Genomic DNA, 14,880 nt, shown 5'->3' with positions numbered 1-14,880 from the left:
TGGTTGGGAAATGGGGATAATTTTCACAAAAGAGTTTTGCAAAGAGGTTTACTTTTGACAGTAGTTAATTTGAAGTTTTTTACCAACTGTACTCCCAGTACACTCACTCCCAGTGTACTACATAGCAACCAACAGCAGAGTATAGAACCATTCCTACAATAGGGCTGCATCATCTACTTTCCATTTAGTTCCCTGTTGCTTGTGGGACCCACTCTCTCAGGCCATGATTGCTGACCAGTATTCATCCAGAGAGCATGCTGTCATAAATTTATCAAAGAGCCCTGGTCTTCTGGTCATAGAAGAATTGTAAACTGGACTGCATGATGGAGAAAGTTGTGATATTACTTCCTTGATTTTAAAAGGTTTAAAAAGACGGAATGGGCTTGATTCTGCATTCACCTACAGCCCTATTAAAGTTAGTGGGGATACAGTGTGAAAGCAAAAGCAAGGCCTGTTCTTCACATGCTGCTCCTGCTCACATGAGCATTGAAGCAAATACATCTGCGAGCCTCAAGCTGCTGCTTTTTGCTATCTTTTGCTACTGTTGTGTTGTCCTAATGCTTTAACGAGCTCACTCATGTTTGCCAGGGATGGTACTTGGTCCTGCTGTGAGGGCAGGGGACTGGACTCGATGACCTCTCAAGGACCCTTCCAGTTCTATGAGATTGGATATATCCATATATTATATTACACCACTTCCCACTCTCCTCCATCTTTGTGTTCTCCAGTAGTCCTCCCAGTTCTGGGGATTAGCACAGAGTGTGAGATGCACGAGTACATCCATGCATCTTCCTGGCTATGAGAGCTACAGCATTCCAGTTGCATCCTGCTTGGACATCTCACAATTATGCCAATGGGGTGAGCATCTTGCTGACCCATCAGGGACTGGACTGGGTCCCACAGTGCTAAAAGGATGGGCCTGTCCCTGTGCCCAATCCACAGAGGCTCTGCAGCTACGGGCTTGTAACAGACCCAGATGCTGATTGTTGAGCTCACACTCTACAAAGACATTAGAGGTTGACCAGTGGGCTGCACCAAAACTCCAATGTCTTTAAATTGAGCCATTGTGCCCTGTCCCAATCTACACGCTGTTACCAGGCCAAGGAATTTCTTATGTCAACACTTTCCGGTATGTCGTGTGCAGCTCATAAAGACAGGCTCTAGGGATGGACATGAACATTATGTCTGCCTTCCAACAAAGTAATGATTACTTCATGCGCCTGACCTCACTTCTAAGATGCACTTTTTCATATATCATGTATAATATAGCATCTGGGAGAATGTCCTCCTGTTATTTACCCTCTAAAGAATCTTCCTACACCCAATCTCCTTATTGGTGTATCACTATTTTTTCCCCAAACTAGATTTCCCTATAGTTACTGTAAACAATGCATGCACAAATTTTTACTCTTGTCTACAGTTTTGACATGTTATGTTTCCATGCAACTTGTGCCTATGATTTTGTCATCCTGCCTACCCAAACATATAGACTTTCTGTAGATGTTATATTTCTTTTTGTGTCTGCGCACAGGGAAAAAATGGCCCCACAATGCTTACTTGGAGAAAGAGAGCATTCTAATCTTCTCTTCTCATTTTAGTCTTGCTGCAATCTATTCCCCATGTGTTCAGCTTAGATAGCCAGCACCTTGATACCTCTATAGGAGGCACCTCAGAAAAATCTAAAGCAGACAACTAAACTAGGAAGAAGTTTAATCAGAAATTTAAAAAATAAAATAACTTTGAAAATATCTATGGACAAGAGGATGTGTACAGCTGTGCTCATAACCACCATAAGGTACTTAGGTAGAGAGCTTAGCAAGCTCCTTAATACTTATATTAACCTTTCACCATTATGAAAACCCAGCAGCCCATGAACAAAATTTACTTGTATTTTTTTGTTCCTTGATAACTAAAACCCGTGATATTTACTTCCCTATTACAGTTATTATTCAGTAATAGTGCACGAAAGATTTAACACTGTACAAATCCATTTTGCCAAATGTAATTTGCTCATTCAACACAGAGAAGCATTTCCATACCTTAGGTAGTGAAAACACTCCTTTTTACAGTCATATGCTATTCTCTGACCTCATCACTAACTGCTTAGTTTTGCCTATTCTAAGCTTTCATGCTTCATTGTACTGCCAATTTTAGAAGTTTTTACTTTGCCCTAGGTAGTTTATCACACCCTTTTAAAATATCATTTTAAACATTCACACTTCCGCATTATTGTGCATTTTCAGCCCCATCTCATGTCCCCTTTCCTGTTATAATCATTCTGGATTAACTATTGCACATTGTATTGTCTTCAGTAAAAAAAGGTGTATTTTGAAACATTTCATGCAAGAAATCATGTAAAATTCTGTTTCACATGAAGCAAAGTGTTCAAATTAGCGTGTTCTTTATTACCAAAACCTCATACTCCAACACATCCAAATGTTAGATGTATTCAGAATCTGAAAGAGTTCCAGCTCTGGATTTTGTAAATGCCCCTTGTTTTTATAAAGGACTGAACCAAAATTCCTGGGATTTGAAAATCCCCAATTGCTCAGAAACCTGATACAAATGTTGTGGCTAAAGCTATGTTAAACAAATCCTTATCTGCAACAACACAGGGGCTAACCCTCTTGTGCTGAAAGTTCTTGTCTACACAAAGGTAAACTATGTTCAAAAGTATTGAAATAAACTCCCTCTAATATAAGCCAGTCAGCACATTGCATTGAATTCATTAGAATGATTTGATTTTTAAATAGAGGAATGAGTAAAATACCAACGTATTGAAATATTTCCTATTTTACATTTGTTCAACATTTGTTTGATCTTTGTTATGAATTTTTAATAGGTGGTGAACAGAATGTGCACATGCAAAGTGTTGGGATATGTAAAAATGAATAGGGGTCTGGAATAGTGGTAAGGGGTTTAGCCATAGTAGGCATTGCTTGTTAAGCATATCATTGATTTTACTAATAACAAATGTAAACCTATGCACTGCCCTAGCCATGCCCCAAAAACCATACTTATAAATATATAACACACTCCATATATAATCTGCCTTTTTTACTTCTCCATAGCATAACTAATAAAACAAAATACCAAGCAATTAAAGTCAAAGCCTCTAGCCCAAATACCCCACCAACTGCGAGAGAGAGAGAGAGAATGCCTAAGCCCTTCTTAATATATATATATATATATATATATATATATATATATATATACACCCACTTCCTCAGATGAGCTTGAGTGAGATAAAAAGGATTATCAGGAAAAGTTACCAATTATAACAGGAAAAGCTCCTCTGAGAACATGAGTCATATCAGTATTTAGCACAGGTCAGCATCCCAGATAGCTATCTAGACACCGGTTAGGCCAGTCCCCACTGGGAAATCATTGAGAATACTATTTAAATAGCAGCTGATTAACCAAGGGAAAAAATCTAGATAAACACTGAAAATAGCTAGGTCTACTCCTTACACTGGAGGTGCTGAGTATTTTCTTTCCTTGCAACACAGCCCACCCGCATGCACAGAATCCTTTCCTTCTTAAAGAGATCCCTGACCCTTCCTGTCTTTCTAATGCTGCAGTCATTTCCATGGCAACAACTTCTGATGTCACAAATAGAATGTTATACAAGTTCAAGCAGGGGATCAGAGGCAGGCAGTGAGGAACAGGTAAGTAATAATCATCAGTCCATGGACCTGCAGAGAGAGAGGAAACAAAACAATCAGTGTTGCCAGTTAAAACGAGAAATATTTTGTATTTGAAATTAAAGTTTGCTGTATTTGTCCATTAAAATTTGCTATTTTTAAAGTGAATTCAGTTTCCAGTAAGAAATGCCAGATTGGCAGTACTTAAGAATGAAGTATTTTGTGCCTAAATATGTGTGGTCATGGCAATTTTCAGTTGATATCTTAATACTGTGCCTAAATCTTTATCAGGTGACCATGTATCTATTCAGTATCTATTCAGTCCTTGGCCTGTTAAGATTGCCTTATGGAGTGGCTTTTATCATCTATTGCAGGGCATTAGGATATTGTCTACTGCCCTGTGACTCAAAGCACACCTCACATACACCATTGCCATTACTTCTGTATTAAATGTACCTTGTGATGGGGTTGTCTGAAAACCAATAAACTCACTGATCAATTGTGTCTGTGAAATGTGTGTCACAATAAGTTATGCATTCTACCTGTATGAACTTAATTGTTCAAACTAGGCAGCCTTGTTAAACAGGCCTATATTTGAAAAAATCATGGTTATATAAATGTGCATATAAATGGTAAACCACCATCAAGACAGCATGGAGAGAAGGCTGCAGAAGCCCTAATAGTTTGCATTTTAGCAAATACAAGTAGGGGATCAGAAGCCTCTTTCACCAGCAGATTTCAGGACACTTTCCTCACGTCTTGCATAAACTTTACTTTGAGAAGTAGCCCTCAGAAAAATTATGGTAAAGATTCGCTGAACTAAAAAGGAGAGGGGTAGAAGACCCCATTGATCTCTTTCACTCAAGACAATGGAATCCGCACCTTTGGACCTCTAAAAGTGATTCTAACTGAAATGGAGGGACAATCACCACAGTGCTGGATGAGTGAATTAAAAAAAAAAAAAACACTTGAGCAAACTCGTGAACCAAACACCGAGGGTATATCTACACTGCAACGCTATTTCAGGATACCGAAGGATCCTGCATCTTCACAGCAAGCCCGTTATTTCAAGCTCACTATTCCGACATCCCTGTAAACCTCATTCTACAAGGAGTAAGGGACATTTTGGAATAGCAATTTATTTCAAAATCTGGTGCTGTTTAGACAGCGCTAACTGACAAAATAAGCTACCTCAAAATAACATCGAAAGAAGATATGCAATTTGCATACCTGAAATTGCATGGCTTATTTCAAGTTACAGTGCAGTGTAGATGCACTCTGAGAGATTAAGTTTAGATGCATGCTTTCACTTTTATTTGCCTGTAACCATTCCAAACTTTATCACTCAGAATTCTGAGTACAAGTTTATCTTTTTAATAAACTGGTTTTACGATTCATCTAAATCAACAGTGCTTTGTTCACACTAAAGTAAAAATCAGATACAATTAATGTGGCAAGCTGGCATGTTGTGACTCCATGGGTATGTCTAGACTATGTGCCTCTGCTGACAAAGGCATGTAAAATAGGCTACCCGACATAGTCAATGAAGTGGGGATTTAAATATCCCCGGCGTCCTTAAAATAAAAATGGCCACTGTGCTGTGCTGGCTCAGCTGATCATTGGCACAGCGTGCGAGTCAAGATGCAGATCAGTCGACAGGGGAAGCCTTTGTCAACCGCTTCTGTAAACCTAGTTCCACGAGGCATAAGGGAGCGGTCAACAAAGGCTTTCCCTTTCGACCGATCTGCATCTGGACTCACACACCGTGCCGACGATCAGTTGAGCCGGCACAGTATGGTGGCCATGTTTATTTTAATGAAGCCGGAGATATTTAAATCCCTGCTTCATTGACTATGTCAGGTAGCCTATTTTACATGCCTCTGTCGACAGAGGCATGTAGTCTAGACATACCCATAAGTGGCAATGGATCTTCTTACTCTTTACGTTGCTGGAACGGGCAAGATATGTCAGAATAAATGGGTCTGGGGAAGGTCTAGACTGCATGCTTGTTGGGATCACCTGCTAACATTAATCAATGCCTGGTACAGATGAAAAGCATCTCAAAACTGCTGGCAGACTGTTGGATTCAAAGTAGTGAAACTAGAGCTGTACTGCCCACAGAATATGAAGTGCACGTTGGATGCTGGGTGTGTGTGGGGTCCAGGCAGAGAGCCACAAGTAGCGGAAGCATTCTGAGGCACTTAAGGTTAAAATACAAGCAGTGTCACACTCATACTGATCTGAATTGCATGTTAAGCATCAAGGAATAACAATTTTTAATCAGTGAAGATATGAGCTGTTTTCCTGGAATACAGACCATCCACGCCACATCAGACCATTGGTTTCTGGAAAGCTTATTTTAAAAAATTAAATGAATCCCACTGTTTCATAACTGCTTAGAGTCGTGGTATTGTATGGCCCCTATACCTCTCCCCACATCATATTTCCTTGTTTGAATGAACTCCACCCTTCAAGAACTAGCATTGCTGCAGGAAACACACTGCATGAATTACCTTAATTACGTGGCATCCCAGTAAGTGCAACTCCTGGTATCGACAGAGGGCAAGACCCAGTGCATGCAGCTGACACTGGAGTGTCCCCTGAGTATGCTGTCTGCAATAGTCAATCAGGCCTATGCAGTCTGATCTCCATTGTAGGAATGATGGCCTTGGGAATGGCAGAGTGAAAGCTCAACCTTTCGCTTCTCTCCACCTTTCAGCTACCTGACCCATTTTGACATTTCCCTATTTTTAGAGACTAGCAGTGACATTTCTATGCAGGATCTGAAGCTGCTCAAAGTCCATTTCACTGTGCATCGAAAGTCTGCTTTTCTACCAGAGAGAAAATGGCATTGGAGCCCCAGAGCAGCTGCATACATTTCAATTGTGAATGCAGGTCCTGGGGAAATTCATCAAATTCAAATCAATGTGGCCTGCATTTGATAGAGGCAACTGAATTCAGGCATAGGAAACAAATCAATGGCAAGACAACCTTGAAAAAAATCTGTAGCTGGAACAAACTAGAACATTGCAGGTCGAGTGAAGATTGCTAGTGTAGTAAACTGGAAAATACATTGAATAGGAGAACACAGAATCGTGAATTAAAGATTTTACTGCAGACCCAAGATATGGGTCAAGAATTTTATTGGACCATAGAAAGATTTGTTTCCATCTTTCCTCTGTGCAGTCACCAGTCTCAAAGACTTTTCCTAGTGGGATAACATCTTTACATTCCATCTGTCCTCTCTGTAAGTCACTTATACTGTATTAAGCTGACATGATTAATTATCCATGGAAGGATTTTCTGGCAAATAGTCTAATTAAACACTTTTGGGCCTCTTATCAAAGGTTATTTTAAATCACTGAATCAGCTGAAAGTAAGCTTTGTAAGATAAAAGATTATGACTGGCTGGAATAAGCAGCGTGAAAGAAAGCTAAATCCTGAATTTGTCACATAAACTTAATTCCGAAGATGTAATAAATTTGGAAAGTATCGAGTACAGGGTTCATTTGCAACAGTCTAAGATATTTAATCTTACAGACTATGCGGGCTAAATAACTGGCAAAAAAGGTGAGGTTGGAAAACATGACCTGTTCTATTAGCAGGTTTTCTTCTCCTTCCCCCTCTCCCTCCACTCTTGAAAAGCAGAAGAAAATCTGCTTCTGGAAACAGCATGCTTTTTTGTTAAGGCTGCTCATTTGTTCAATTTGATAACTTCAGACAGTTTGCTAGGAAAGTGAAAGTAGAAAGGGGAAGGTAACTCTAGGGAAAAAGCAATGAGGGGATGATCAAGGCTATCCAATAACTTCCATTTTGGATAGGATTACCGAGGTCAGTTTATTCATCAGTTTGGAAATGCATGGAAACAGAACGAGCTTCTTTGGAGCACATTGAAAACAGAGCTACTCTTATAAATTTCTAAGCAATTGAATCTTATCAATCATGTCACCAAGGTGATAATTAGGCAGGGATAATGTCAGAAACTGGCACAACAGCTCATCCCAGGATCCAGTGTTTAATGACTTGAGAAGTCTAAGGTGACAGTTCTCTGGTGAGAGCTATGATTCAATAGCTTGAATCCTGAAAGTATATTGCACTCCTCTAGCTTCAAGACAGAAACATTTCAGACTGTATCAAAAACCTTCATTCCACTGCAATTTTCTAGCATAATCATGTCACATAAGGAAACCTGTTGTAAAAAAAAAAGGTGCCGGTATTCCAGGGGAAAAGTTGTTGAGCTCTGACTGGAGGTGCTGGTACTGCGTCTGGAGGTGCTGATACTGCGTACAGGGCAGTACCATCACAAAAAAAGCACTGCTTTGAACTCACCCATTCAACATGTTTAACTGGTTTCTTCCGTACCCACAGATAAATGCTATGAAAGTTTGAGGAGAGGTCAAATCAGATTCAATCTGGGAAGGATTTGGCAACTCTAATTAGAAAACAGCCTAAAGGAAGATATTGACTTTTCATTTTGACTCAGACAAAGAGGTATAATTTCCATTGTACAATGATTGAAATTTTATTTTTAGTAGCACAAATGCAAAAATCAATGTAAACTTGTAAAATATTAAATCTGCTTAAGGCATAAACTTCAGCTAACCTATTCAATAAAGGAGCTGGCACCTGTGGAAAGCACAGGCAGCTGACTCCTTCATATATAGCCCTGATTACTGTCTGGGAAAAAAAAAAGCAAGATCACAGTACTAGTTTGGATTAGAAATTTGATGTTAAGCCTTTTGCCTTTAAGTCACTGGCAATCACTATCTGGATGCCAATTTAAATGGCCTTGTGAAATGGGGTATGTCTACACGACCCCCTCATTCGAACTAGGGGGGTAATGTAGTCATTTGGAGTTGCAAATGAAGCCCGGGATTTGAATTTCCCGGGCTTCATTTGCATAAAGCCGGCCGGCGCCATTTTTAAATGCCAGCTAGTTTGGACTCCGTGCCGAGCGGCTACACGCGGCATGGACTAGCTAGTTTGGATTAGGCTTCCTAATCCGAACTGGCTGTACACCTCATTCCAACTCCGAATGACTACATTACCCCCCTAGTTCGAACTAGGGGGGTAGTGTAGACATACCCTTGAAGATTCTAGTAGGCTAGGGTATGTCTACACAGCAACATCATTTCAAAATAACAAGCACTATTTTGAAATAACTTAGCAGGTAGTCTACATCAGGCCTGCACAACATGCGGCCCACAGGGGCTCACTGTGTGGCCTGTGCCAACTACGGGAGGTGCAGCCCCATCCGATCCACCGGCCGGCCGGAGGAGCAGAGTACCGCCGGGGATGGGGAAGTGTGGTGATTCTTGTTGCCAGGCTGCCTGCGTGCAGCTCCAGTGCAAGGAGGAGGGGCGTGAGCAAGAAAGCGGGATGTCGGCAGATGCCAGGACGCTGACATGACGTGGCATCGTGACGTCACGGGCCAGCAACTGCCGGATTCAAAAAGGCTCTGGCAGCCCCACAACCTGGAAGGCAGACACCAGGTAGGGGAGGGGAAGTGGCTTGTGCTGAGGGGAGGGGGGCAGATCAGGAGAAAGGAGAAAGGAGAAAGCACTAAGGGGTAGGGTACAGGAGAGACAAATGCCAAGGGGCCAAGTGGAGACACACGTGGAGTTTTTTTTGCTTGGCAAAAATTTTTAGCCCGCGTTTTCGGTATTTTTTGGGAAAGCATCCCTCCTTGCGGCCCGCGGCTGTTTTCTTTGGAGTAATATGGCTCTCGCCGCTTTCCGAGTTGTGCAGGCCTGGTCTACATAGCAGGTAGTTTTTTCAAAATAACGTCAAAATACTGTCAAGCTGGAAAACTTCTTACTCTGACTCCTGTAATCCTCATTATACAAGGAGTAAGCCAAGTTGGAGAAAAATAAGTGCTGTGTACATGCTCCCAATTTTGAAATAAGCTATTTCGAAATAAGCTACTCAATCAACGTAGCTCAATTTGCATAGCTTATTTCGAGTTAAGCCCTGCTGTGTAGACACACGCCCAATGGCCAGATCACAAAAATTCTCCCAGACCATCAAAAGTAGTTTCTTCTCGTCCCCCAGATTCAGAACAGACACAAACTGGCAATACATTTTAATGCGCATAGGAATTGCCATTCAAGAACTGACTTTGATCTTCAGATGTATTGATCCAGCATCTTTCATAATTAACAATTCTTTTATTCTTTAAATAAATGGCAGTCTGGTAGAATACAGAAAAGGGAATTTAAAAAAACAAAAACAGGCTGTTCCAATAATGAAGTGTTTGTCTTTGCAGAGTTTACAGCAATGTAAATACCCAGATTGTATATACTGACTTAGTTGTATTGAGATCAATGAAGCTACCTGTACTTACACCAGTGTAAGAGTTATCCTCCAAGACCTCATTGTAAATGTTACCTGAAAATGATAGGGAGCATCAGATTCCAAAGTAATTGTTTGCCTTTCAGCTATCAGCCATTGGAGAAGATTATTTGTGGTTTGCATCTGGCTGCAAAGAATATGCTATAGATCAAGAAGTGGGTGCTTGGCATTGTGCCACTGCAGTAAAACATTATGGAACAGACAACTCACAGCTGGAGAACTGACTTTTCTGATTGTCCTGTCACTGTAGAAATTCTTATCTGTATGCCACTGAAGGAAATAAAGATATGATAACTAAGAAAATATCTACGGGATAAAAAATACCATTTTTCCAATTCAATATTGAGTTATATTTTTATAAGATCAAGAGAATGATACTTATTAACACGGATTTCTGCATTCTCTCTAGGAAGCAGATCATGCCCCCCATTTACATCATCCGAAGGGTGTCCTTAAGCCCCATGTTTTGTTACTATAACCAGGAAACACCCCAGCATTCAAACAAATTACATGCTTGAGAGTGCATTGAAAGCTGGCTCTGAAACTTTATTCCTCATCAGGCTTCTCATCCCAGTGTGTGAAACTCCCCTCATGTAGAAGAGCAATTCAGTGGTCTGCACAAAGTGTGGGCTGTAGTAGAACACACATACCTACCCTGCTATCCCTTCATTTCCACAGGGCTTGGTCAAAAGGAAACACAGGCTCATTTTTATGCACATGGCCAGTATTAAGACGTCCTGCATCCAACAGGGTGCTAGTTGGCCAGAGAACATATTGTGGTTAACCTCTGGTGTGAGATGAGCAAGATGTTCAGCTTCAAAGGCACAAGAAATGATCCTGTCAACAAAAGTGTATCTGACCAACTGGTTGTGCTAGGACAGGGGTCTCCAACTTTTTTAAGCACGAGATCACTTTTTGAGTTTAAATGCAATCCAAGATCTACCTCAAACCCAAATACCCTTGCCCCGCCTCCTTTGTGCTCCTGTGAGGCCCCACCCCTGCTCACTCCATCCTCCCTCTCTCCCTCCCTCCCTTACCCTTCCTCACGTTCACCAGTCTGGGGCACAGGGTTGGGGTGCAGGCTCTGGTCTTGGATTAAGGAATATGGAGCATGAGGGGCTCTGTGCTGAGCCTGGGGCAGGCAGTTGGGATGTCCGAGGGGGTTCTAGGTGCAGGCTGTGGGGGGGTGTTTGGATGCAGGGGTGCTCAGAGCTGGGCAGGGACTTGGGGTGCAGGATGGAGTTCATGACTGGAGTAGGGTTTTGGGATGTGAGCACCAGCTGGGCACTGCTTACCTCAGGTTACCTCTTGGGTGGTGGCACAGTGGGGCAGGCTTACTCCTGTCCTGGCCCTGCACTACTCCCAAAAGCAGCCAGAAAACTCCATCCCAAGTCCTGTTGTGCCCCCTCTCTGCTCTGTGGAGATAGGATACAGGGTGGGAGTCGGGTACCTTGACATCAGTGCCCCCTCTTCTTCCTCCCCTGCCCTGCTCAGAAAGCAGAGTCTCCTGAGGGGACAGCTCCAAGGCAAGGGGCAGGAGAGGTGCAACAATTTGGGGAGGGGAAGGGCAGATGAAGTGCTCGGATTGATAACCTCTTGGCCAAACCTGTCAAGATCACCCATCTGAGACTCCAAGATCTATCAGTAGATCCCGATCTACTGGTTGGTGACCACTGTGCTAGGAAGTAATCTGACTACAGAGCAATGCAGGGAGTGAATCAAGTGGCTCATGGCACCACTACGAACTCCCTATCTTGCTTCTTATGAAGGATTCAACTGAGAACCAGCACTGAACTCTCAATGGTGCATGACATGCCTAGAAGCCGGAATGACACCTTATAAACTTTCTAATCCCAGTTGTCTTTAATCACAGGTTTGCTGCTCCTGACCATATAGACATTGATAACTTTGGTTACAACATTTCTGGCGCAGCCTATGGTAAGAGCTGTGGGAATTAATTTCAACACAAATATTTGTCTGTACATGTATGTGCTTGAAATAATCTTTAAGCTGTCAATTGAGGTGACAAAGCAGAAATAAAATTAAGAGGAAATTCATAGAAAACATGGGACCTTTCTCCTCAAGGCAGGCAATGAGTCAGATTCAGACTGATGCTTCCAGACTGAACAAATACATGAAATTATGGAGACTGAGCAAAGCAGAGGTCAGACAGAATGAAGGGCCGTGTCCAGACTCAGGGGTTTTTTCGGGAAAAGTAGCCTTTTCCCGAAAAAACTTCCCCTGCGTCCAGACTCAAGCCGCGTTCTTTCGAAATTATTTCGAAAGAACGCGGCTTTTCTTTCGATGGCGGTAAACCTCGTTTCACGAGGAAGAACGCCTTCTTTCAAAAGTTCCTCTTTCGAAAGAAGGCGTTCTTCAATGTAAATAGGGCTTCTTCAAAAGAGAGCATCCAGACTCGCTGGGTGCTCTCTTTCGAAAAAGTGGATTGCTCTTTCGAAAGATCCGCCTGCAGTCTAGACGCGATCTTTCGAAAGAGGCTCTTTCGAAAGAAGCCTGCAGTCTAGACATAGCCAAGGAGAAAATGTAGGTGGGGAACAGGAAAAAAACACGGTGAGCAGAACTGCTCACCAAAGTCAGTGACTTACATTGGAAAACTGCTTTAGGAAGCAAATTGTGACGTGCCAGAATACAGGCCTGACATTAGGAATAATTAATGTCATGCGTAAGGATGTGTGTATCCCCAGCACATCTGTTCTGAGGTCTTCAGTGGTGAATTGCAGCCCACAGAATGTACATCTCTTCTAATTTATAACCCTATGTATAAAAGAAGGGTAGATGGACCCTGAACTATTATTGCTATCTAACCCTTAGGTTCCCAGCCTAAGTGATGTTATGTACCATCATCTCTAAGGGTATGTCTATGCTACAGGACAAGGTTCAATTAAGATACATAATTTTAGCTACGTTAATCGTGTGGCTGAAAGTTGAAGTACCTTCACTCGACTTTTGGCACTGTCCACACTGCAGCAAGTCACAGTGAGAACTCTTGCCCTTTGACTTCCCTTACTCCTCGTGGAAGCAGGACCACCAGCATTGATTTGAAGGCCCCTCTCACTTCAAATTACCCGTTTTAACTAGACCCGCTAATTCGAACCCTGGAAGATTGACAGCGGCAGCTTCGATCGTTCTCTGTAGTGTAGATGTACCTTCTATGAAATGAACTAAAGGTGCTTAGCAAAGATAGGATTGTATCTCTCTAAAGGAAGTTTAATGCCTATATTATTAAATGTTGCAGTGGCAGGTGTCACCAGCTAGTAATGCTGCACATTGGAACAAGCTTTTTTTTCCAGGGGTGGGGCAGGAGCTTATGAGTTATGAGCACAGTTCAGTCTCAGAAGAAATGCTGTGTGTTTGGTACCACTATTTCTTTGAGGAAGGTGTTCTAAATAGGAGAGTTTCCTCTTTATTTTTCTAGTACATCTATTATTGGGGCAGAGTTGCACCCAGGAAACCTGCCATTGGTATTAAGGTGGACATTTCTCAGAGAGAGCATTGTCTTCATATTGGACCACGTCAGTTCAAGGACTGGTTAAAAACAAGGGAAGTTCCCAGATTGTACATCACTGATTTCTCCTCCAGCTGGAAGCAGACCTGCAAGACCCTGAAATCTACAACTACTTGGCAGACCCATGACTCAGATTTGAAGTTCCAGAGAGAACATTGCAATCATCTAGTTTAACCTCCTGCACACTACAGACCATGAAAGTTATTCCATCCCCTTGTGCAATAGATCCATAACTTCTTGCTGAATTATGGAAGTCCTCAGATCATGATTTAAAAATATAGTTGGGGTTGGTCTTGCTTTGGGCAGGGGACTGGACTCGTTGACCTCCTGAGGTCTCTTCCAGTCCTAGGATTCTATGATTCTATGTACAAGTTACAGAGTATTCACCAGTTACTCTAGGTCAACTAGCAAGTGATCCAGGCCCCACACGGCAGAGAAAGAAAAGCCCTAGCATCTATTGCTATGTGTCCTGGGGAAAATTTCTCATTTTCCCCCTATACTTTCTGACTTCCAAGTGGTTGCTTTCTTTGCTGGCATTGAGATTAGGATAGAGAGTTTCCAAGGAGAGAAATTAGGAGCTGGAATCTTCATAAACGGAGATGGAACAAAGAGCAGGAGATGCTTGCAGAAATTAAATCTTCCGAAGAAGCACTAAAACTGTTGATCTGCAACAAGATGTGAAGAACCTAAATGAAGTGGCTTCTCAGAAGGAAAAAGAAAAACAGGATTTGGAAGCCTCTCAGAAAACAGTCAGAAAAAGGAGTTGCATTGATAGTTAGGGTGTCAGTACCAATTTTGGTGGGATTCTCTTCCCCTTGGTTTCATCACTCATGTTCTTTTATTTGTCACAACACACATGCCGTATATAGAGGAAGAAGTTTGAATATGCAATCTACACACTAGATCGAATTACACTTTTTGTGATTGGTTTGGGTACTTTGCATGAACCAGTGTAGTACAGTCTGCTATACGCACAGTTCATGTTCAACTTATTCTTTACCTCATCTTCCCATTCCTGAATGAACTAGTCCATTGCCAGTGGCTCCCTGGGCGTGCCCCCTCACTTGAGCTAGTAAAGACATTTTGTCTTCAGACTGATGGTCCATTTATCTGCTTCATTCTGTCTTCCTTCCAAAATAAGGTCTCACCCATGTCCAATTACGTATAGCTATAGACCTACCTTGACATAATACTGATTTGCCCTCCAATGGAAAATGGACCTAAAAGGCACCACAATCTGTTGCCACTTAGTAACTTTGGATTAATCTCCTAGCGTAGCCATAGCCTAAGTTCAACTTCTGGGCACCCGATTATACAAATTCTAAGTTCTATATCCTCTCTATGGGGAAGAATCAAATT

At 42.0% G+C, this 14,880-nt stretch overlaps 1 long non-coding RNA gene across 1 annotated transcript; it reads left to right on the top strand.

The window, feature by feature from the left end:
• The first annotated feature begins 3,630 nt into the window (after nucleotides 1-3,630).
• LOC112547481 (uncharacterized) lies at nucleotides 3,631-10,293 on the top strand. Its single transcript, XR_003091215.3, has 3 exons — nucleotides 3,631-3,668; nucleotides 8,013-8,135; nucleotides 10,082-10,293. It is a non-coding gene; the product is annotated as an uncharacterized LOC112547481 (long non-coding RNA).
• The last annotated feature ends 4,587 nt before the right edge of the window (nucleotides 10,294-14,880 follow it).

This window comes from Pelodiscus sinensis, chromosome 8 (assembly GCF_052426305.1).
Source record: "Pelodiscus sinensis isolate ZL-2025 chromosome 8, ASM5242630v1, whole genome shotgun sequence".
Taxonomy (NCBI): Eukaryota; Metazoa; Chordata; order Testudines; family Trionychidae; genus Pelodiscus; species Pelodiscus sinensis.
This window is presented reverse-complemented; position numbering and strand designations above follow the sequence as displayed.